We start from the raw sequence: 23,666 nt of genomic DNA, 5'->3' as shown, positions 1-23,666 counted from the left end.
CATAGTGAGAACACAGCCGTCTACAAGCCGGAGAGGGAGGCCCCAGGAGAAACCAACCTTGCCAACACCTTGATTTTAGACTTCTAGCCTCCAGACCTCTGAGAAAATAAAATTCTCTTGTTTAAGCCCCCCAGTCTGTCCGACATTGCTGGGGCAGCCCAACAAACTAAAACAGGCTGTCAGTTTCTTCCCCTGCCTTCTCCCCCTCCCTCTGCCCCCATGTTCCCAGGAAGAAACAGGACACAAGTCAAAGGTCCAGCACTTTATTAGAATCACAGAGCACAGGATGGACCACTTGGGTCTCACTGAAGGATTGTTTTACCCTCTTCCCCAGGGGAAGCCCCAGGGAGACCGCCTGCCCGGTAGGCCTGGCCCACGGGAGGGAGGGTGCAAAGGCAGGTTAAAAGCATAAACACAGACTTGATGTGATCCCAGCTTATTATTAGGTGGGTGACCTTGCAAGCCTCTTAACCTCTCTGAGCCTTGGCTTCCTCATCTGTGAAATGGAGACAATGATAGAACCTACCTCACTGGGTTGTAGTGAGGACTGAATGAGACAACGCCTGGGAAGTGTCTAGCACGGTGCCTGGCAAATTGTAAATAGTCAATGATTGGATGCCATTATTATTATTATTATTAATTATTAATTATTATTTAATAGGAGCAAGTCAGCTATCTCTGTGGTCTGGCCGGCTCCACTCTGTATAGGAGGAGGAGGGGATCTCATCCATCTTAAATGTCCTCAATACTGTCTGCTAGGAAGAGAGCTGGAGCACCATGTGAGAGCCATCTGGTCCCTGGGAGTACGGGACCGACCCGCAGGTGAGGATTCTGGGGCCATGGCACCTACCGTCCCTACCAACTCCATGAAAAGCACTAGGAAGAGTCTGCCAAAAGTTCTAGGGCAGCAGGACCACCTTGGGTCTGTGGCATTGGGTCATCAGCATTCCCTGTGTCTATTCAGACAGAGTCTTCTTTTTCTTTCTTTTTGTAGTTTTTGCTTTTGGCTGAGGAATTGCCACAGGCCCCTGAACTTGGAATCAAATCTAGTTCTGCCTTTAGCTGCCTGCGTGACCTTGGGCTGGTCACTTCACCTCTCAGCCTAACCACACTGAGAAATTTGAGGCCGAAGCCAGGCTGGCTATAGACTTAGGACTAAACTCTAAGTGCTGGAGGCATCATAGGTAATGAGATGGTGGGCGGGCTAACGCAAGGTGATTGGGGCAAAAGGAATGTCGGGGCACGTGTTGCGTGTGTCAGAGACCTGGCGCTCCTGGAAGGAAGTAGAGGCAGGTACCACCACAAGAGGGCGCTCCGAGCTTTTGTTGTCTTCTGGGCTTTGATGAAAGAAGTTTTCATTTTTCTGTGGTTGCATTGCAAATTGAACTAAGACTTATGGTTTTTAGTTTACCTAGCTCATTGAATACACTACTAAAGTATACTCATGTGCGTTTATTAGTTTATCAATAATGTAGACACCATATTGTGCCCCACACCACATGGCGTGCTAGGAAGTAGGGTAAGGGGCAGGGGTGGGGACAGGAAGAAGCACATACTTTATGGTGACCTGGCTCAACCACTCCTCAGCTGAGTGCCTGGACAAATTTCCCAAGAGTACAGCCGTGGTGAGGTTCCCAGGTCCAGCCTCATAGGAACGTTACGAAATGGACAAAATGGAAAGTAAAAGCAGCTTCAAGGTCAAGAACCCCGTGTGCAAGCCCTCTTACCTCCAGCGCATGGCCTTCTACTTGGGCCTCATCCTGAGCGTGAGCTGAGGTCCCACGGGGACAGCTCTGGGTGGGGGGGAGGTGAGTCCAGCCGCTAAACCATGACCTCAAGAACAGTATTTCCAGGAATCCCCATCTTAGCATCTAAGGGATTCCTGGGAAAACTGGACCGTGAGGACAAGGTGAGAGAGGGGCGTTCAGCACCAAGGCCCTGCCACGTCCCTAAGGACTGGCGAGAGTCTTCTTCGGCATCCAGCCCCGTCTGCAGGAGTCAGTGTGGACGCCACGGATCGCAGAACTGGCTGATTGCTCCAGCAGGAGCAGTGACTGGAACTTCAAGTGCCCTGGAAAGTACCTTTCCTGTAGTCAAAGGCCGCGTTGTTGACCAGAAACCATCTGGTGGCATCCCAGCGCCCCCCGCCCCCGTGACGGCTGGGGCTGTGTGTGTTCCTGAGTCTCCAGCCAGAGGGAGGGTTTGAGTCTAAACCCTGGGCAGATCTGCTTCAAGGCAACTTCCTCCCTGGGGATCGCCAGCAAGCCCCGTAGCCTCAGCTTTCCTCAACTGTCAAGTGGGAGAGAAGAGGACTTCCCGGATAAGGTGCGACAGATACAGACTGGGAGGAGGGATAGGAGTAAGGTAGTCCGTGGGATTAGTGGAAACTCTCTACGTCTGTCTTTGTGAAAAGTGACCCAAGATGAAAGGAGAAGACCAGATTTATTTACTATACTCTCCTCCTGCTCCCCCACCCCCCGGTTCTAAAATCACATGCCCTGGACTGGGTGAGATCACAAACCCGAAAGGAGACTGATTAGACTACAATCCTGGCTGACACAACCATTGCTTGGCTGTGGGGGAATTGTTTAACTGAGCCTCAGTCTTCCCATCTGTAAAATGGGTCAAGAACACTGGCCACCTTCCAAGCTTGTCGGGACGTTAAAGAAGACTGTGCTTAGCCGGTGATTCTCTGCTATTTCTTGCTTGCCTGAAGCCTCTGAGGCCGGACATTTGTGTCATGCCTGGATTGGTTCAGGCAGTAGCCTGGAGCCAAGGTTAGGCACCCAATGCACGAGGAGCCTAACTCAAAGTTCAGGACTTTTGTCCTTAGGGATGCAAGGGCTTTTTAGGAATTATCCAATCCACAAATGACGGTGGGGTTTCAGCTCTGAATCATTAACAGTAGCACTCCAGGACTTAGTGTTGAGAAGGGATCCGAAGGTGCATCTGAACTCTTCAAGAAAGCATGGCCTGACTGATGGGCAGCGTCCGCCATGGGCTCAGAAAGAGAAAGCAGGGGCAGGGTGTCCGGTACCGGCCGCCACCGAATGCCCGACACCTCAGTTACAGATGGGCCAACCAGGGTGCACGGAGGAGTCAGGATTCGGCCAGAAGCATGAAGCCGATCGTGGCACGGGTAGGACTTGAGTCCAGACGCTGCCTCGGCACTAGCAGCCGGCCCCACGGAGACTGGAAAGGCTCCCGTCCTTCCCGGTGTCCCCGAGTCCCCGCCACCACTTACCGCGTCCAGGCCGCATGCGGGGGGGGGGGGGGCTGCAGAAGAGCTTCCCCCTTCCTGAGCTACAGTGCTTCATCTCAGACTCCCAGCTGACCAGAGATGCAGCACTGCACCTCAGGCTGGGAGACAGGGCGCGGCGGAGCTGCTGCCCCGTTCCACCCGAGGCAGGAGAGCGGGTGTCAGCGTGCCGCGGCCCCCCCCGCGCGGCCGTCCCCCCCAGACTGCTCCAACGGCCCCGCTGTGCCTCCCTCCCGGCCCCGCCTGGCCCCCCGGCCCTCTGCGACCCACCCTCCACCTGCCTGTCCTGCTCTTCTGTTAAAAACCAGCCTTATGGAGATGGGATCCCCCCCTCACTTAAAGTGTACCACGAAATGGTTTTTAATCCTTTCACCGAGTTGAACAAGCACTGTCGCGATCAATTTTAGAACACTTCGTCACCCCGGGGAGGGCCCTCTTATCGCTCAGCCCCTCCCATCTCCCATGCACCCCGCTCTGGGCGGACCGCCTTCTGTCTCGAGAGCGGCCAATCCTAGACATTCCAATAAATGGACTCATCCGATATGGGGACCCTGTGCCCCCTTCGTGCTCTGTATGCTCGAGCCAAACAGCACGTTCATGGTACTCGATAGTTTACACCATCACACGTTAGCCTTGGCCTCCTACCTGGTGTCCCTGCTTCCACTCCACCCCCCACACCCCCGACTTCCCGTCCATCCTTCCCAGACATCCTTCCAGAGTGATTTTCCAAATGTAAATATGGTCATATCTCTTCCATGCATAAGATCCTGAAAGTGCTCCCCTCCTTCCAGCTCATTTCTGAAACCCTCACCAAAAACCATGATGCGTCTCCCTCTTCTCCTGTGCCCACCACTTCTGGGTTCTCGGGGGCTGAGCTGCTCCCCCTCACGCCCCCTAACCGGCTCCTCTTGGTGGGCTTGGTGCCCACTCAGAAGGCCACCTTTTCTGGGAAGCTCCTCGACTTCCTCAGACACGATGACACCCCGGTCCACGTCCTCACGCATGCTGTGCCCTCTTTCTAATCCTGCACCACATCTGTGAGCTGCACGGCCCATCCGTGAGGGAAGGGACCCGGCTGGCTGTGCTCACCCCTGAAAGCAGCTTCCGGCAGTGTAGCCGCTCTATAAGCATTGCTCCAACGGCTGAATTATTTTCCTCAGTCTCATTCTCTCCAGTGTCAGAGCTATTTGCATCTGGGTCTGACTGGGCTAGTATGCAGTTCCCTGGAGAGGGTGCCTACATTTGTTAATTTGGGGGTGTCCTTGGGCCTTGCCGAGGCCTCCGTACATGGCGATGGGCTCCAGGGAATGCCATTTGGTGGGTGATTGAATGACCCGTGTAGATAATTCATTTTCCTCTTGAGACCTGGCTTGGGTGGGAAGCTCTCTGAGCAAGCAGGCAGAGCTCCTCCTGCCCCTCCCGCCCCGCCAAGTTCTCAGGGCGCCCTCGGAGGACCTTCCTGCTTTGCTGGATGTCTCCTGCGGGGGGCCTTGAAATGGATGGCAGATACTTTCAGAGATATCTGAAGGCCTAAGGGGAGGGGGGTAGATAGCCTGTCCTTAGGGCTGGAAGAAAGCAAACAAAACAAAACAAAACAAAACAAAACAAAACAAAAACCTCCTTAAAAAGAAGTGTCTCTTATGCCTCTCTCAGAAATCCGAAATCTGGGGCACCTGGGTGGCTCAGTCGTTAAGCGTCTGCCTTCAGCTCAGGGCGTGATCCCTGCGTTATGGGATCGAGCCCCACATCAGGCTCCTCCACTGGGAGCCTGCTTCTTCCTCTCCCACTCCCCCTGCTAGTGTTCCCTCTCTCGCTGGCTGTCTCTCTCTGTCAAATAAATAAATAAAATCTTAAAAAAAAAAAAAAAAGAAAGAAAAAAGAAATCCGAAATCTGGCCCTGATCCGAAGAGTGTCTCTCTCAGGTGTGCCACTTGGGGCAGGTCAGTCCCCGTAGCTTCCTGCATGGGACAGCCCCCTCCAGCGGTGTTCCCAGCCAAAGAAATGCCTGTGGAATTCTCCTGCAGGAACTCTGTCCAAACTGCATTTGGCTGGGGAAGGATTCCAATGTCGGGACCCACCTTGGGGGTCCTGGACAGCCCACAGCCTGTCTGCTCCACTCTCGGATGGCCCACCCCCACCAGCCCCACAAGAGAGAGAAAATGCTCAGCCTGCCCCACTTGGAGGTTTCAGTAAGCAGCCGGGGTGAGGGGTTGTCCCAACAAAGTCAACTTTCAGGACCAGGAACCAGGCTGATAAAGCTAGCCTCCTGCATTCCTTGGTGCACAACTGTCTCCGAAGCCTTCCCCAGACCACCTTTGGAGCAGGGAGCAGCTCTGTGGCCTACAGGGGCCTCAGTACTCACTGCCTGTGGAAGACAGTGACCGAGTCACTCCCTGTCCGCGTGCTGTTTACCACAGGGGAGAAAGCCTGGTGCTCTCCTGTCTCCCACACTTTGCTAGCTCCTGCTTCCTTCTCTCTGGCCTCAGGCCCAGGGCCTTGCAAGCCAGGACCAGGGGAAAGTGTATTAACACTGCTCCGTTTTCGCTCCGTTTCTTCTTACCCTCATTTCCTCGTGATGGGCAGTGTTACGGGTTTTCACAGACAGTACAAATGTAGCAATGACTCATCTTCAATGTAGAGATACTGGGACTGTTTGCAGATTAGGGGAGAAGCACAAGAGGGGGTATCTGAGTGGCCACGGTTCGGGAAACGGCGCCCCGTGGCATCTAACCTTCAGTGCAGCTCAGGAGGCCGCAGGGCAATGTTGTCACCTGCATGTGGAGGACCCAGATGGGAGGAGATGATTCCACCGGCACAGCCCGGCTTGAAGCAGGGGAGTTGAGGGCTGTTTTCAGCACACCCCTCTGGGCTCCAAATCTTATTGGAAAAGTGGTGCCTCTCCCGGGGATGGAGATGGAAAGTAGATGGGAGGCAGTCCCACGTTCCTGTGGGAGAAACTCTGACGCAGGGACAGGGCCTTGAAGAGCAGCCTTTGACCGGGGAACCTATTTGCCTCCCTCTCCTCTGGCTATACGCTGTGCCGTTCTGTTCCCTAGTATCTAGAAAAATCCAGTGATGCCGACTGTCATAAGAACAGTCATTTATTGACTGTTTTAGTTATGCTAATCCTCTCGTGTCCCCAAGGCTCTGTGGGAAGGGAATTTTCCAAGGCCATGGAGTTGGAGCTAAGTTGGTTTCCTACCTCAGAACAGTCGGCCCCTGGCGCCCTCCTTTTAACCTCTGTGCTGAGTGTCCCCTCCCCCAGCCACTTTACCAATCCTCTGGGTTTGGGACAGGGTCTAATCATTTCACCTGAACATTCTGCAAACCGAGGGGTCTTCTACCTGCCAAGGGGAGGTGGGACTGAACCTGACTGGATCCTTGCCCTGGAGGACAGGCTGAGATGGAAGGAAAACGTCCCTGGCAAGGTAAATAGGGGGCAGACCCAAGTGGCACAAGAGAGAGCCTGAGAAACGACTGCCAAGGTCTTAGAGGACAAAGAGGTTCCCATCCCAGGGGGAAGCTGGGAGGGCTTCCTGGAGGAGGAGGGGGTGGTCTGGAAGGAGGGGCAGAGATGCAGGAAGGGTGTCCTCTTGGCTCTCTGGCTCTGGGAACTCTTCCCTTGAGTTTTTCTTACTTGCCCAGCAGGGAGACAGTGCTGGCCCTGACCTCTGGTTTCCTTCAAATGAGAAGGGGTTCAGTAGCACTCCCTTGCCCCACGAGAAGCTCCTTCTTACTCTTGGACCCCAGTCGGGAGACAGGGGGTCACTTGGGAGCCCCAAGTTCTATCACCAGCTGGTGTGGTCCCTTCTCCCAGGTGCTCCCCCTCTCTGTGGCTCCATTTCCCCTCTGTCAAAGGAGATGGTTGAACAGGTGGCCTTGGACTCCTATAGGGCAGATTCTTACCTGGTGCTGGCTGGTGGCGGTCTGGGGGGTTGCTCCCAGAGAATGGGCCAATTTCCCCTCCCTGCACCCCACTGTCTTCAGGAAATATTGCGGAGCCCAGCCGGGGGGAACCTCTGTCTTCCTGGGAAGCTCCGGGAGGCTGGGAAGGAGAAAATAAACAGTGGCTGTCTGGGTTTTCTCGCCAGGCCTGAGTGAGGAGGCCTCCCTGGCTCCTTCCCTTATATGGCCAGGCCGCTCTGGGCTGGGAGCCCGTCACTGCGCTCCCCCACCCTCCACCACCACTGAGGGCTGGGGGCCACTGCTGCTCACCTGGGACTCTGGTGCTGCAGAGGCCGGGGCAGGGCTGAAGGTGGAGAGTGGGTCCCAGGACATGTCCCCAGAGTCGCCTGTATAGGCTGGCCGCCTGACATGGCCTCTGGGCTACTTGGGGTGGAGTCAGTGGGGAGGATCTGTACTGGGGGGAGGGGCGGGGGGGGGTCTCCACCTGGTCCCGACTTCCTCCCTAACTCACTGTGTGACCTTGGCCGAGCCCTTTCCCTCTCTCGCCTCTGTTTCTCCCCGTGTCAAATGGGGGTTTGGAAAATAGTCATTAATCCTCACAGTCAACCCCACAAAAGGGGAGCTTTTGTACCTCCATTTCGTAGAAGGGAAAACAGGCTTGGGGAGGCCCGCTGGACCACAGCTCTCCAGCTAGAAAGGGAGCAGGGCAGGGTTTGAACTCAGGGCCGACTTCGGGGTCTGTGTTCTGAGGGGCTGATTGCTGAGGCTGCTCTCGGGGATACTATTCAGCCGCTCACGTGTGCCATATGGAAAAGGCGTCTACGGCACTGCTCCCCAGAAGACCAGGGGGGCCCCAGTGCCCAGTGCCCAGTGCCCAAGGAGGTGTCCTGTGTAGGTGCTCCCAGCACCCCACACAGGGCTGGAGCAGACTCGGGATTCAGGGAAGGGAAGTTGTGGAATCACTCAATAGCAAACTGCCGTAGTCCCATCTGTGCTATGGGCCTCATTTCCCAACTCCCAGGCCCACTCTACGGATTGTGCAAAGCAATGGATGAGAAAGCATGGAGCTGTCACTTTTATAATTGGCATTGTCTCTCTGTTCCTAAGTTCCTCTTCCCTGTGTGATGCCTGCTTGTGTCTCGTCCCCAGGCCGTTGTCTCCCAAGCTGAGCAGTTCTCGCTTGCCCAGCTGTGGGACTGAGGGACGAGGGCGGATCTGCTCGGGGCCTGGGCTCTGGGCCCTGGCGGCAGCGATCGTGGGAGAGGCTGCGGGAGGGGAGGTGGGGGCGAGTTGCTGGGAACAGCTCAGAAAGGAGCCTCGCACAAGCGCCGGCATCCTGTGTGCTCTTGAGCTAGCCCGTCCATCATCCTGGCATCCTCTCAGACGCCCGGCTCTCTTCCTGGGGCCCGGGGGCAGGTCTCCGGGGCTGAGGACGGACTGTTAGCGTGGCCGAGAGACCGCAGCTGGCAGCTCTGTGGGCCTGCTCAGTGTCGGAGCTGGACGGTGTGGGGGGAGGGGGGACACAAGGTGCCTGCAGCCCTCCTAATCCAATTTGTGTTAGACCCAGGCTCGGAGGCTCATTGGCTAGCGAGCTCCGGCCGGGTGTGCGCGCTGTGCGGGAGCACACGTTTGCTCGCACGTGTGGGCCATGCAGGGGTGAACAGGTGTGCTGCATTATGTAAGCCAGGCCTGGGCCTCGTCACCTGTCCTGGAGTGTCAGCTTCTTGCCAGAGCCCTGCGTCCTCCTCCCACCATCAGACCCTCGTCTACTCTTCCCACCCTTATGAGATCTAGTGCCAGAACCCTGTGCCGCGACTGTCTGTGAGAGTGAGTTCCTTCACTTCCTTGTGCCTCAGTTTCTCTACCTGTCTTATGGAGCCTATACCTCACCCTGCCTGCTCCACACACAGGGAACTGGAACTGGCAAGTGTAGAAGAAAGTGACTGTCGGGGCGCCTGGGTGGCATAGCGGTTAAAGCGTCTGCCTTCGGCTCAGGGCGTGATCCCAGTGTTGTGGGATCGAGCCCCACATCAGGCTCCTCCGCTATGAGCCTGCTTCTTCCTCTCCCACTCCCCCTGCTTGTGTTCCCTCTCTTGCTGGCTGTCTCTATCTGTGTTAAATAAATAAATAAAATCTTTAAAAAAAAAAAAAAAAAGAAGAAAGTGACGGATGGGGGGAAACCTGCTACGGTTTCTTGAGCCCCACTGTGTGCCCAAGCGCGGCACATCCCAGGCCCACACCTGAGCTCCCAGACCATTTCTAAGCCCCCGGAGCTGGTTCTGTCATCACAAGGCTTACCAACCCCAGGTGCAGCCTGTTCCTAGAGCCTGACCCTGTCTACTCCTTCCCAGGAAAGATTGCTGTCATTCTCCATGTGTTCCCCCAAATCTGTTATTCTCTGTAGCACACAGGCTTTGCCTTGCTAGCTTATAGGGAGCCTGGGGTGGGGTGGATTTTTGCCTCCAGGCTGGTTTTCCCTTCTTCGACTCCACTTCTTTCCACTTACAACCCACACCTAGCTGCCCCGAATTGCCCGCACCCCCCCCCCCCATCAGCAGGGGCCTTACTTCAACTCCTCCCATGCCCAAGACCTGGTTTCTCGGTCCTTCTGAGGGTTGGGATGGGGAGTGCGTCCTGAGGCGCAGGGCTCCTGCCTGAGCCTCCAGTGGCAGGGGTCGGGCTGTGGAGGGGTTGTGGAGCCAGGTGGGGGTGAGGGAGGCACTCACGGCTCTGTTCTCAGGGCCCCTGCTGCCTGGCCTCCTCTCTGGTCCTCAGGAGGGCCCTCTCTGGAGTGCTTGTTCCTCCAGTGTCAGGGTCATAGGAGTGGCTCCCACCAGCCGGCACCCTTGCCTGCAAGAAACAGAGATACCACCTCTCAGAAGCATGCTGGGGGGCTCTGTGGCCAGAACCCTGGCTTCCAGGGAGGCTCCGAGAGCCTGAGGATGGGCCTGGCCTCCTGCGGGGTCCTCAGAAGCCTCAGGCTGAGACTGCTGGGATCTTCCAGGCCCTAAAGAGCCTGCTCCTTGGGCCCAAGGCAGCCACTGCACTGTTTTGCCTGCCTGGCTTTCAAAGGGAGCCTTCTGAGTAGCAAGCAGTTCCCCGGGGCCGCTTTCCCTGCCCTGCCCAGCACACTAAGGCCCATCGTGGAAGAAGGGGTCTGGAAGGAAGCTTTCCAGAGGTCCCGCTGACGAATGGCTCCACCTTCCGCTTCATATATCAGAAAGGAGCCGGTTAGGGGCAGGTCAAAACTTTCAGTGAACACGGTGGCCAAGGCCGAAGGGATGGCCCTGGGGCCACCTGTGACGGCTTCCAGCTGCACGAGGCTTTCACCCTACGAAGGGCTTCCTTCCATAACTGAAAGTACGCTCACAACCACTGCCAGAGGTAGGACTAATGTCCCTGCTTAACTGAGTGGCTCTGCGATGCGCCCAGGCTCATGGTCCCCTGGCAGAAACCCGAGGCGAACTTGACCCCAGGGCTGCTCATGCTCCATCCAGCTGTCTCCTGAGCCAGAGTGGCGGGCCGGCTGCATGACCCCGAAACGAAGCTCACATCGTTGGGGTCATTGCAAAAGCCTCTGTGCCCTCTGCTGGCCTTGCTCATTTCCAGGGAACACGAGGGCCTGGGAATGGGCCACATCTGCGAGCCAGATGGCACGGCAGTGGGAGAGGGCTGAGGTCGGGGCTCCCTGCAGGCACATGAGCGCATGCCCACGGTCGGTTCTCTCTGGACAGGCCTCCCCGCCCTCAGCTCCCCTTCCCTGGCTCGCTCGTGCGTGTGCATGTCCTATAGCCTGTGCTCTTCTTGGGCTCCAGGGTCCTGGGGTTTCCACCATACATTTGCAAAGAACAGAGAACACTGGCCCCGGAGCCAGGGAGGCCTGCACTGAATCTCACCCCCAGCTCTTTCTGGCTGTGTGATGGAGAGCTGGTGGCTTCACCTCTCTGAACTTGGTCCCCGGCCTCAGCTTGTCTGTGAAGGTCAGCTGAAGTCAAAGTCAAGTGCAAGGTCAGTTGGTGGCACGTAGTGAGCCCACATAAATGGCTGTGATTTCCATTATGAGCCCACAGCTGGACCCACAGCGAGGCATCGGCATGCGAGAAAGGGAAGCAGGAGGATGAGGGCAAAGGTCCAGAGAGGCATCCAGAGATGTGGAAGCTGGGGTGGGAGCTACCGTGTGGGGCCCCGTTCCATGGCCCCTCTGTTACGTGGCTTCTCTGGGCCTCTGTTCCCAGGACGCCCTTCCACCCCCTTGACACCCCAGCTGAGTTCACTAGCCTCACACGCTCCCTACTTCCTCCCCAGGGAAGGCTGCTGCTGGGGACTTTTGAGCCAGCCCTGGGAATGCAGTTCGAGGCTGCATGGAGAGTAATGGAGGAAAAAGGGAGGACAGGGAGAGGAGAGGGCCCCCCACCTGCCCGGCCCAGAAGACCAGGCCTGCCTGGAGGTGCTCAGGCTCCAGGAGGGGGAGCAAAAGATTCCCCATGCCTCTCCTACACCCTGACCTTCCAGTGAGAACACAAACAGGGACACGCAGTGACAGTGACAATAGCCACCACGTAGTGACTTACACTGGGACATGCTGTAATCATAACAATAGCTTTCAATGTGCTTCACACATGCCAAGTACTTTCTCATACAGAGGCTTTCTCACAATCACTTAGGAGTTAGCTACCATTGTCATTCCCATTTTACAGATGAAGAAACTGAGGCTCCCAGAGGTTACAGCACTCCCTCAAGGTCAGGCAGCCTGTGAGTGTCAGGCTCAGGATTGGCTTCAGGCAGCCCAACACGCATTTCCACAGCTCCCCTGTGAGACCGGACTATTCCTGGCCCCATTTTGGCAGAGTGACAACCTGGGTCAGTGTCTCATGGCATTTTGTCAGGCCTGTGTTCGTTTTTATGGGAAGGCGGTTGTGAGCAGAGAAAGCATCTTTCAGTGTTAAGCGTAAGTGTGTGGGCCCTGGCAAGGCCGCATGTCTTCAGAAGCAGGGAGACTTCTCGTTTTGGTTGTTATCATGCCTCTTGTCCACAGTATTTCTCCCTTGCATGCTGTCTGCTTAAAAAAAGCACAAAGGAACATGATAAAGGGATTAGTTCTCCCTTCTGTCCTGTCCACTTTGCAAAGAGCTGGGACCTCCAGGTCCCAGTTTGCTGAGACTGAGTGATGCTTTTTTGGATAATATAAATGCTGGCTTCTTCTGGAATGTGTTGGATGGACAGAGCAGCAGGCTAGACACCAGGTCACCTGTAGACAAGCTGTGTGATTGTAGACAAATGCCTTGGGTCTCTGGGCCTCACTGTGATGTGGTGGGGAGGGGTCTGGACTCCATGGACAGATAGATAGGGGAGATGGCTTGACCCCAGGCCATCCCTTCGGTGTTCGTGTCAGTGTGAAGGAAGGTCTGCATGGATCTCCATGGAACGAGGAGAAGGAGCATCAAGGGGTGAGGTTGGGGCACCTCCAGCTGCCTCTCAGTCCCTTTCCCCCATCCCACTGTACTGCTCAGCCCCTAGCAGGCCCCAGGGACGTGAACCAGCTGGATTTTCTGCAGCCGGACTCAAAGTCTCGGGACATTAGTGCCGGAAGCATTCTAGTCATGCACCCGTTGCTCAGATAGGGAAACTGAGGTGCGGAGAAGAGAAGCCACCAATGCAAAGTGATGCGGTCCGAGGCCCAGCCAGGACTGACCCTTTCCACTCACTGAGGGATCCTAATCTGTTAGATCTTAGCAAAGAGGCCCTGGGAGGAAGGCGGGAGAGAGGGGGCCTTTAAGTTCCTTTGGCTTTGAAGATGGAATAATCATGACTTCCTTTTCTAAATATCTTTTGGCCCTTCCTAGAACCAGATGGCGGATGTTTGGAATTTATGTTGTAAATAGTGTTTAAGAAGGGGATGGGGGTGCAGCTGTGTTACTTTCTCCATCCTCCCAAAGCAAGATCTGAAGGAGGGAATTGGGGGAGGGGAGCTGGCTCTGAGACTGGGGAGAAGAGCGAAGTGAGGGGGAGGAAGAGAGAGGAGAGAGGGAGAACAAAGGAGGAGACACTGACCGAGAGTGAAGGCAAGAGGGAGAGAGGCAGGGAGGGGAAGAAAGTGAGGGAAGAGGAAGAGGAAGTGAGGGGTGAGGAGGGGGGAAGAGGGAGAGAAGGTGGGCGAGGGAGATGGGGAAGGGGCGCCCGGGCTGCAGGCTCAGACAAACTCCATCTTGAGTTCAGGAGCAAACCCTTGAGTTTTCTAAAAATAGCTCAGCCTTTCCCCCAGCGGGGCTGGCAGCAGGGACGGGAGAGAGGCACGCTTGCCCTTTTATGGTAAGAATAATTCAGATCCTCAGAGGGGGAGCTGGGCCAGAGCCTGTAGTTCTGGACAAAGCCCAGCCCTGGGGTCTGGAGTGGGACAGTGTGTGTGTGTGGGGGGGGGGGGTTGATTTGGTGGGATGTTCTGGCCTGGGTAGCTCCGTCCTCTGTGAAGCAAGGGCTGAGGTGACCACGCTGGAGAGCTCTGGGGTCCTGGCGGAGCCAGGATGGGGGTGGAAGGGCTTACAGAGACATCTGGTCCACCCCATCTCCCTGTTTTGAGAAGAAACTGTATCCCAGAGAGAGGGGAAGAGACTGTAGGTTCCCTGTGTGGACATTTGAGGTGTCAAGGTAAATAGGTCCCAGGCCTACGTGGGGATGGCTTCCTTGCCCGTTATTCTAAAGGGCGGTGGTTAGTGGAGAGAGCCCTGGTCTGGGCATCAGGAGACCCAAGACCCACTTCCCCGTTTTGCTGTGCGACCTTGAGCGATCTGCTGAACCTCTCTGGTCTCAGATCCCCTCACTGGGGTAATCTTAAAGTCCTTCTTCGCTTTTTTGCCTCTCTGGGAATTCCAAGGCTGGATGGCAGAGCTCGGGCGCAGAATGTGCAGCCCCCAGGCAGAGGGGAACCTGCAGACGACTGGTGCCTTCCTGGGCCTGGCCCACTTCCTGTGCTGAGGCCAAAGCTCAGATGGACCAAGGCAGAGAGAGACCAGGCCTCACAGGAGACAGAGGCAGATCGTGGATGGATCCTCTGACTGTTTAAGCTGACTGGGGCCCCCTCACCGGACACACTGAGGCTAGAAAAGGCCTCATGCTCATGGTCATGCTCAAGGTTATGCGAAGGGTTGGGGCAGAGCCAAGAATAGAACCAAGGGCTTCTCCTCCCAGCCTTGGGCTCTTTCCTCGGCAGGAGGCCTCCCGTCTGCAGCAGCCAGCAATCTGGGGGATTCTCTCCGACCAGGGAAAGGGCCTTCCTGGGCAGGGCAGCCAGAACTCAAAACACACCACCATCTTTTGACTCCTTCTTGGAGATAGTTAAGTCCCGGCGGGGCACCTGCCTCTCCACTGTCCCCTTCCCTTGGCTTCAAGGACCATACCATAGTTTCCATCTCTGGATAGAGGCAGGGAAGAGGCCAAAAGAAGGATGCCCAGGGCTGGGCAGCCACTCTGGCAGTCCCTCCCTGCCGTTGGCCTCCAGGTTTTGCCTCTATAACATGAGGAGGGGGCCTGATGCTCTTGGAGGTCCCTTTTAGCTCTAACAGGATTATGACTCAATGAGTTTAAAATTCAACATCAGGAATGATTACTAAGCATCTGCCAGGATCACCAGGGTGAATGAGATGGGTCAGGTACTGCTCCGTAGCTTTATCATGCATTGAGGTGGGGACCCTGTGCCCAAGGTCCCTGGGAGCCCTAATCCTGAGATCTTCTGTCTATTCTGAGAACCTGGGCTGATTCTCTGACCCCAGCCTGAATCCATAGCTCACAGAGCTCTGGTCATGAGGGTCCGGGAGCGTCTCATGCTCACTGCCCAGGACACAGCCCAGGCCTGGCTGACCCCTGGACTCTGCCCTTCCCTCTCCTCTTTCCCACATGGCCGTCTACCTCCTCAGCCCCTGTGTGGTTCCCCCTCCCTTCTGCCCACACCTCATCTCTCCACACTCATTCTTTCTGTGACTCAGCCCACAGAGGAGGCTTGCTTTCCTCTTCCAGCCTCCTGCGACACCCCCACCCACTGCTGGGGGAGAGGAGGGCCAGGAAAGAAAGGGGGAACAAAAATAAAGCATCTTGTTCTAAATTGGAAGCTTCCCTGTGACCCTCCTGGAATTTCCATGTAGACTCTGGGGCGTGTGAACAGAGCTCCCAGGGACCCTGGCCCCCTCTGTCTCATTCCTGCCGGGGTGGAAGGCCATCGGCTGAGTGTTCCCTGGGGACCTAGTCTTATAACCAGGCTCCAGGTCTCCCTGGTCAGTCCTGGCGCTCCCTGGGAAGGGCAAAAAACAGCAGTGGGGTGAAAGGAAGTGGGAGGGAGGAGGGTCCCTCGAGGGCCCTTGTGAAGTCAGGGCAGAACTGATGTCATGCCTAGCTGGGAATTTGACATCCAGGCGGCAGGGGAGCTCAGTCCCGCAGGATTGTCCCAAGGCAGCTAGGGCTGTGATGTGAAGAGCCAGGCTGGTGGTGGGAAAGGCCGTGAGGCCCAAACTCCTCTAACGTTTGATTTCTCTCCACAGTGTCTGTGCTAAGCTTGCATACCTCTGGTGATGGGGAGCTCACTGCTTCCCAATCACCTCATCTCTCTTTGGACAGGCTATTGGGGACTCACTCCTTCCTAATATCCCACTGACATCGGCCTCTCTGGAGCTGCGTGCTCTGTCCTTGAGGGCTGGAAGGGATACGTTCCTGTTCCCTAGAAAACTCTTTCAAGGTTTACAGACGGTGACTACAGCCCTTGGCCTTCCTACCCCTGCTGACCCCACTCTGAGGTCTCCTGTCCCATGATTAGACATCTCAGAATCACCAATGTCCAAATCCCCAGGTCTCTTGCCTGCACTGGGGCTTTCGGCCTGGTGGTATGGAGTCGAGGAGTCAAACAGGCTAAGAAAAGACAGGGACCCCCTCCCAGAGCCGGGTACCAAGAAGGACTCCTACCACTCCATGGGGCTTTGGTTTCAGGCTGTTCAAGCCACTCCATGACCAAACCTTCCCCACTTTGCCAGCCTCAGATCTCACCAAGCTGTTAGGCCTACTCTCTGTTCCAGCCAAACGGGCTTGTTTGCTGTTCTGAAAGTGTCCTTCTAGTCCTGCCTCCATACCTTCGTACGCAGAACTCTCCACCGAGAGAGCCTTCTGCTTTCTTCTCTGTCTATCCAAAACTTGCCCCTGCTGCTCTGACCACCTCTACCCCAGATTTTCTCTCCCCGAGAGTCCGGGCAGCCACCACCATACGGGATGACCTGAGCTATCTCCCTTCCATCCCAAATCATGGACCATCACAGCCCAAAGGGCCCACAGGGACAGTGGAACTTACCCAAGCGTGTTGGCTACAGAGCTGGGGTCAGAGTCTTAGCCTGAGTCTTTCCCTTTCTTCCCATCTTGTTCCAGCTTATCTCAGCCGACACCCTTGGGCTCAATGGGGTTGTTGGGTCACATGCTTGAGACCTGGCAGTCTCCAGGTGGGCTGGCTAGTGGCCTTCGAGCCTGGTAGACCAGCTGGGGCGGTGTCATGGGCACTATGGATGCCATCCTGAGATGGCAGCCTCCCTCTGGACCCTTTGCCTCCATCCCTGTTTGCCCGAATGAGGAGGAGGAGGGTATGGGGTGGAAGCTAGTGGCAGCTGAGCGGTGTCCCTGTTAAGCTCACAGGATCCAGTGTATTTCCCAGTTTGGGGCTTTTCTGTCTCCCTTGCAGCATGGCCTGAGGCAGAAGAGGGCCATTCAGGAGGGACTTGGGCTTGTGGCTGTTATGGGCACTTGACAAGGAGCCGGGGTGAGGCTGCTTCTTCCAGCCTTGGTCTAGCTCACTGCCCCCTCCTCAAATCTCTGATGGGCTCTGCTGGGTCGGGGGCACCCAGGACTGATGGGGCCCCCAAGGGTACTCAGCTCACACGAAGGGGTGCTCGTTGGCAAGGAGGATTGTTTGGTTGAGGCTTGCATTTTTGAGCAAGTGTGAGGAGGAAGGGCTCTGTCTATCCCCTTGCCATAACAACACTTAATTAAGAAGGTGACTTTGGGCTTCCAATGGTCCCCTTTCCAAATGCTAAGAGTTGGGCCGTTTAGACCAGCCAGCGGGAACTGGAAGTACTCTTGCTCACAGACTCACTGGGGTGGTGCTGGAGTGTAAGTGGAGGGCTTCTGGAGTCAGCCAGACCTGGGTTTGAGCTCTGGCTTGGCCTCTTACAAGCTCTGTGACTTTGGGCATATGACTAAACCTCTCTGAGCCTCTGGGTCCCCAGAGAGGGGATGGTGCTTACCTCAGAGAGTGCTGGGCAAAGGGCCCGGCCCTTGGGAAGACTTGGTATACGGCAATTGTTATTTTTGAGGGGACAAGGGCCATTTATCCCCCCGGGGGAGAGAAGAGTGGGAGCCCACTACGGTGCCTCCTTGCTTCTCGAAGAGCCTGCCTTTAGTATAGCAGTCCCCCTGCTTCTCCGAAGTTCCAGTTACTCATGGTCGACTGCCATCCAGAAGCAGATGACCCACTTTCTGAAGCAGCCTCAGAAAGTCAATGGTAGCCCAACGCTATGTCACAGTGCCAACGTGATGACGTAGACACTTTGCCTGTCTCCCAGCATCTCAAGGAGGGATGAGCGTAGTACAGGAGAGTATTTTGAGAGAGAGACCACGTTCACATAAGTTCTATCACAGTAGATTGCTATCATTGTTCTATTATATTATTAGTTATCGTTAACCTCTTACTGGGACGTATACATTAAACCTTGTCATCGGTTTGCATGGATAGGGAAAAACATAGTACACGTAGGGCTCAGCACTACCTGTGGCTTCAGGCGTCCGCTGGGGGTCTCGAAACGTGTCCCCTGTGGATGAGGGGGGACCCCTGTTATCACATTTTAGCAGTTAGCTGTCGTCGAGCACTTCCTGTGTGCCAGTCCCTGTTCTGAGGGTCTCAGGAGTCTTAACCCGTTCAATCCAGACAACTCAATACCCTGATGAGACTTCGCAATTTCTTAGCAAGCCTGATGTCACAGGTGCTAGAGGAACAGCTGGAATTCAAACCCAGGCCACCTGACCGCCACTCGGCACCTTTAGCCACCAGCCTCTTGCGTCTTAGCCCCTCTCTGGCAGCCCCCTGGCCCGCCAGCCCGGGCCCCTCTTCCCCTGGGCAGAGTTTCACCCTCCTGTGAAAGCGCCCTGGCTCCGGGGTTGGCCTCGGTTTCCTCATCTGAGTGCAAAGGGGCCTGGATGAGTCGGTCCCCACGGGCCATGAGAACGGGTGACTTGCGCCGTGCAGGAAGGCGTGTTCTGACCCGGACGGAAGGTTTCTGGTGGAGAAGCATGGCTGCCAACAAGCCTCTTTTGCAAGCGGGGAGGGGGCCGCCACTGCGGGCTCTTGCGTGAGTGGTGAAGCCCCGTGGGGCCTGAATAGACAGGCTGTCAGGAGATGGCAGCCACCGAGGGCTCTTTCCCCTGAATTCCTGCAGATTGATCTGGCAGGCGGCCTCCGCTTGGCGCGTCTTGCCTACTGCCGGGCTGGGGGCGGCCGCCAGGGCAGTGCCCGCTCCTGCTCCAGGGCCTTCGGCACGCTCCGCAACGTGGTGCACGCAGGGCACATTGCGAGATTCCCATGTGGACAGTGGTGAGCAGCGTTTTTGTTTCTTCCTTTTAGTTTAGTAAGCTCTAGGCCCAACCTGGGGCTTCAACTCACGACCCTGAGATCAAGGGTTGCATGCTCTACTGACTGGGCCAGCCAGGCGCCCTCCTGTCATTCTTTATTATACAAATTTGATAGAGACAAAATAAAACGTGTTAACATACATACTTCAAGAAATCTGACAATTTTCAGTGAAGTCAAGGAGGGGGCTGCTCGTATGCAGCTGGTAGGAGTGTAACCTGGTGCGGCCACCTTGGAAAATAAACTGGCACTGTCCTGTCCAGTTGACAGGCATGTGCGATCTCCCTCTCTAGGTACCAGTTTCAGAGAAACTCTGGCTCCTGGGCACTGGGAGACATGGACAAAAGTAGTCATAGTAACAACAATCAGGAAAAGCCTTTATCGCGGTTCTTTGCACGACCCCATGGCCCTGAGCCCTGGGGACCGTTCACTTGGAAAGTTGCAGTTGAGGCAGGGCCCAGGCGTAGCCCAGTGGTGAGGACCTCAGAGACCATCTCCCTAGCTCCTCCAGGCTCACGTGGGGAATCAGATACAACCCCGAGAGTCCGTGGTGACTCTGGGCCTGGAACTTTCTATTCCTCAGAGCTACGTGTACCAGCAATTCCCCACAACTGGCCAGTCTGGGTAAGGGCTGATTTTGCTTAAAGAGCTGCAGTGTGGTTCTTAGGAACCAACGACGAGCAAGGTCCTTTCCATCCTGGGGCAGCAGCGGGGTTGAAGGGAAAGCAGTGGCTTTGACACTAACTAGAACACTCGGGTGCAAGTTCTGGTGAGGTCACCCCCTTAGCCTCGTCTCCTGTCTGAAGTGGGGTTCCTCATCGCTGCTCTCAGAGGGGCCGTGATGGGCAGGCTAAGAGCAAACCTTTTGGAGTTGCAGACTCCAAATTGTTTGGACTTGGGTTCAAATCCCCTCTGCCACGTTCTAGTCACATGACCTTGGGTAAACTCCAGTGGTTTCCTTCTCAATAAATTAGGGATAAGGGAACGATGCTGATTCCTGCCTCTTGTTAATCCTGGGAGGATCGAATGATACCACAGGCCATTCAGCCTGGTACCTGGCTCCCAGGAAATCCTCCATGTATATTCCTGAGGGTCTTGGAGGGTAGGAGGGTCTACAGGAAGTTCCGGGGTGCAGTGGCCGGGGGGCAGGGCAGGGGGAGGGAGAGCCCCGGGGACAGAGCAACTGGGGCAGCTGGCACAAGTGTGACCTTAGGCAAGCCAGTTAACCTCTACACCTCAGTTTCCTCATCTGTACAATGGGGATCGTGATTACACCTATGATGATTACACCTATGATGATTACAGGGTTGTTGTGATGATTAAGTGAATTAATTCACATAAAGGCCTTTGGAAATGCCCAGAAAGTAACAATCGCAAGTGTTCTCCTATCTTCGGTTCCGTTCCAGCCCTGTCATCAGCTCTCTGTGTGACCTACAGCAGCGCTCTCTTTTCGTGGACCCAGTTGCTTCAGCTGTGTCTGCGAGGGTCCCAGGCTGCTTGGCAGCCCAGCATTCTCAAAACTCCACATGTGTGCAAATTCTCCTGGGAGCTTGAAATGCAGATTTCTGGGGCCCCACTCAGGACTCCCTGTCAGTGGATGCGTGTCTAGCGGCTCAGACACCGCCCCGAGGGACACACTGCCCACACAATGTGCTACAAATGCAGGAAAGGAGACCTCACCTAGCCTTTTAGGCATCTCAAGCTGATCCTTCCTCTGTGCCCCTTAACCTCTGACCTTTGAACTCATGCCTCCTGCCTCTTTCTAGACCCTGTTCTCTCTTTAGCAACTCTGAGCGCTCCCTGTCTGGGTCTCATTCCCACTTCTCTCTAAACATAGCTGAGGTCAGTTTGCCCCTCAGGTGGAGGAAGGCCTGGTGGTAACGTAAAAGCAGCCCCATTTACCCTGCTCTTGTGTGCCTATGTCCCTCACTCTCCATGATAACCAACCGACATTAGAACCAAGACCAGACCCATTTTATAGAGGAGGAAGCTGAGGCTCAGGGATGGCAAGTGACTTGCCCAGGGTCACTTCTCTGGTATGTAAACAAGCCAGAACTGGACCCAGGCAGTTGGATTCCAGAGTCTCCTTTCGGACCATTATGGCCTCAGGCCTCATGGGATCCGGGTGGGGCTGGTGAGGGTGTTGGGTGGGCTGGTGCTGGAGGACTGTGTCCACTCTGGACCCTAGATGTGACCAGAGCGTATTCACAAGAACGATATTGCCTACATGCCTTCCAGTGCTGCTCCCAGGCCTCTACCCCTGCACAGCCCTACCTCCCACGTCGCCTGCCTTCCTCTGAGGCCCCCACCACGCCGCGTCACCCCTCCTGAAACCCCTGCTGTCTGTTCGATCTTCCCCCCCACTCTGAGTCCCTGCCCCTCCTGATCCAGACCCACCAGAGGCTGCAGAGGGGCCAGGCTCATCCTGAGGCCTCAGGGCTGTGGGCTCTGGCTGGTCCTCCCCTGGCCAAGCCTGTAGTCAGAGACCCTTTAGCTCCTTTCTGTCACTTGAGGCTCAAGCTCCGAGAGCTGCCATGGGCTTCAGCCATCTGCCTGGACTCTAAACCTCTGGTCAAAGGGCAGACTCAGCTCAGGGACTCCACGGGAATATCCCGACACCCGCCATCTTTTCGGCTCCAATAGGGCTCAAGAAGCCACATCCTGCATGGACACCATGTTGTCCAATGGTTTCATGGTACAGATGGCCCAGAGAGGGTAGGGTGCCTGCCCAAGGCCACAGGGCCAGGCAGCGAGAGGCCGAGCTGGGGCTGGAGCCCACGTCCCCATCCCCCGGCCAGCTCCCTGGCCTTCCTGCCTCTCTGACTGTCTGCTGGAGCCTGAGCTGACATAGCTTTGCCTCCAGCTTTGCTTCTTGAAACCATTATTTGAAAACAGTTTTCCTTGCCAGGAGCCCCAGGCTCTTGGAGCTGTGAAATCAAACCTCACAGAACAAGGAAGAAGCAGTGTCTCTGGAGAAGCCAGAGAGACGGGCCCAGACTTGGGCATGGCAGTGAAGCTGGGGCCGACAGGACATTACCACCCGCCACTCCCTCTGCTCCCACCGCCATTTAACCACAGCCACCAGGAGTCCACCCGGCCAATAGCACCGCAGGTCAGGGCAGGATGGGCACGTAGAGATCACCCAGTCCAGCTCCTGTACAGATGGGGAAACTGAGGCCCAGAAAGGTAGAAGCACAGAGCAGGTTAGCAAGAGAGCAAGGACCAGACCCCTGGCTATAGCGTCCCCAGGGGAGGACGCCAGAGATGCCCCCCCACTCACAGACCCCGTGTCTGCCACTGGTTCTTACCTCTGCCAGGGTCTGGTCCAGGTGTGGCTCCTTGCAGCCTGGATACGGGGGCCAGCCCATTTAGGGGATTGTTGGGGGTGTCATTGCTTCTCAACTAACTTGACCGGGCCTCTGGCACCCCTCACTGCCATGGGGCATTTTTAAACGGCTGGCACGGGGCCCCCCTCCCCTTAGCCCCTTGCCTGCTGCTCCTTGGCCACAGAGGCCCCTCTGCCTTTTACCTTATATGAGCTGAAGAGGCGAGCCTGGTGTTGGGGTGAGGCGGGTACTGAGTCTTCCCGGGGCCCCCCATTGGCCCGAGCGCCTGCCACGTGACCGCCTTGCCTTGACCTGCCCCCGGTCCCGAATGTTGCTTTTACCCCCTAAGGAAGGAGTGGTTGACAATTTTCATATTTCTTCTAAATTTGGAGATTTCAGACAATGCTGGGAGGCTTGGCTCCAGCTGCCAGAGGCCCATGTGGAAGTCATTAAGCCTGAGAAGGGGGGCCGGGGGAGAGAGGGAGGCAGGGGGAGGAGGAGGAGGAGGAGGAGGAGGAGGAGGAGGAGGAGGAGGAGGAGGAGGAGGAGGAGGAGGAAGGGGGACGGAGTTGTGAGGGTTGCCAGTTGTCAGCCTGGGAACATGAGCAAACTCCCTGGGAGTTTGCTGTGTGTGAGAATTTCCTTCCTCTTTCCCGACCCTAGTGTCCTAGGACTGGAGAGGGAGTTCTGAGATTTTCTGGGAACCCCCGGTGGGGAAGACACCAGTCCCGGCTCCTGAGGTCCAGTGGTCTGGTGGGAATGGCAGGAGATGGGAGACCACAAGGAATTAAATCCCCTTTCCAGAAAGCTGGAACCCAGATAGGCCAACCCCATCGTTGTGCAAAGGAGGTCCAGGGCCCCAGGGTGGAAGGGCCCGTCCAGTCACACAGGAGGCCGTGAGGGCGTAGGAGCTGGGATCCAGGCTCTTCCTGCCGGGCCTCTCTTTCCCCACCGTCCCAATGGTGAGAAATGCCCATCTCTCGCCATATGCCCCCTTTCTCGTTATGCTTCCCATAGATTCCTTAGCGTTTCTCATGCCCGGGCCTTTGCACTTGCGGTCCTCTCTGCCAGAAGTGCGCTCTGCCCAGAGTTTCCCATAGCTGGCTCCTTCTCCAGCATCTGGTCTCGGCTTAAAAGTCACGTCTGGGAGAGGTTTCCCCGGCTGCTGCATTACGCTCTACCACTCCCCTTGCTGCTTGCCTCGCACGGTGCTGATTCTATACATTTATTGGGTTAGCTGCTCATTGTCTAGCACTTCTAGGAGAGTGTGACACCCCCCACCCCCCCACCCCCACCCCCCGCCGCACAGGGTCTGTGTCCCCAGGCCTCCCACAGTGCCCTTGAAGAATGGCGAGAAAGCTGTCTTCTGAGCGGCGGCCACCATCCTAGCATGGGAACAGCCTCTCTGAGGCCCATGGAGGCCTCCTGACAGTGGCCAGCCGTGCCCTGTGTCAAGCAAGGCCACCTCGTCCCTGCCCGTGTTGCTCAGAGTTTCCCTTCCGTGGCCAGGCTGGCTGACCCCCGGCTA

The 23,666-nt window shown here is 56.2% G+C and overlaps 1 long non-coding RNA gene across 1 annotated transcript; it reads right to left on the bottom strand.

The window, feature by feature from the left end:
• Positions 1-247: 247 nt before the first annotated feature.
• LOC123001691 (uncharacterized) lies at positions 248-22,355 on the bottom strand. The gene is made up of 3 exons (XR_006410865.3): positions 22,121-22,355; positions 9,892-10,015; positions 248-7,304 (listed from the first exon to the last, which is right to left on the bottom strand). It is a non-coding gene; the product is annotated as an uncharacterized LOC123001691 (long non-coding RNA).
• Positions 22,356-23,666: the final 1,311 nt, after the last annotated feature.

Source organism: Ursus arctos, unplaced genomic scaffold (assembly GCF_023065955.2).
Source record: "Ursus arctos isolate Adak ecotype North America unplaced genomic scaffold, UrsArc2.0 scaffold_15, whole genome shotgun sequence".
Taxonomy (NCBI): Eukaryota; Metazoa; Chordata; class Mammalia; order Carnivora; family Ursidae; genus Ursus; species Ursus arctos.
The sequence above is the reverse complement of the archived record's forward strand: the minus strand, read 5'-3'. Positions and strand labels throughout refer to the sequence as shown.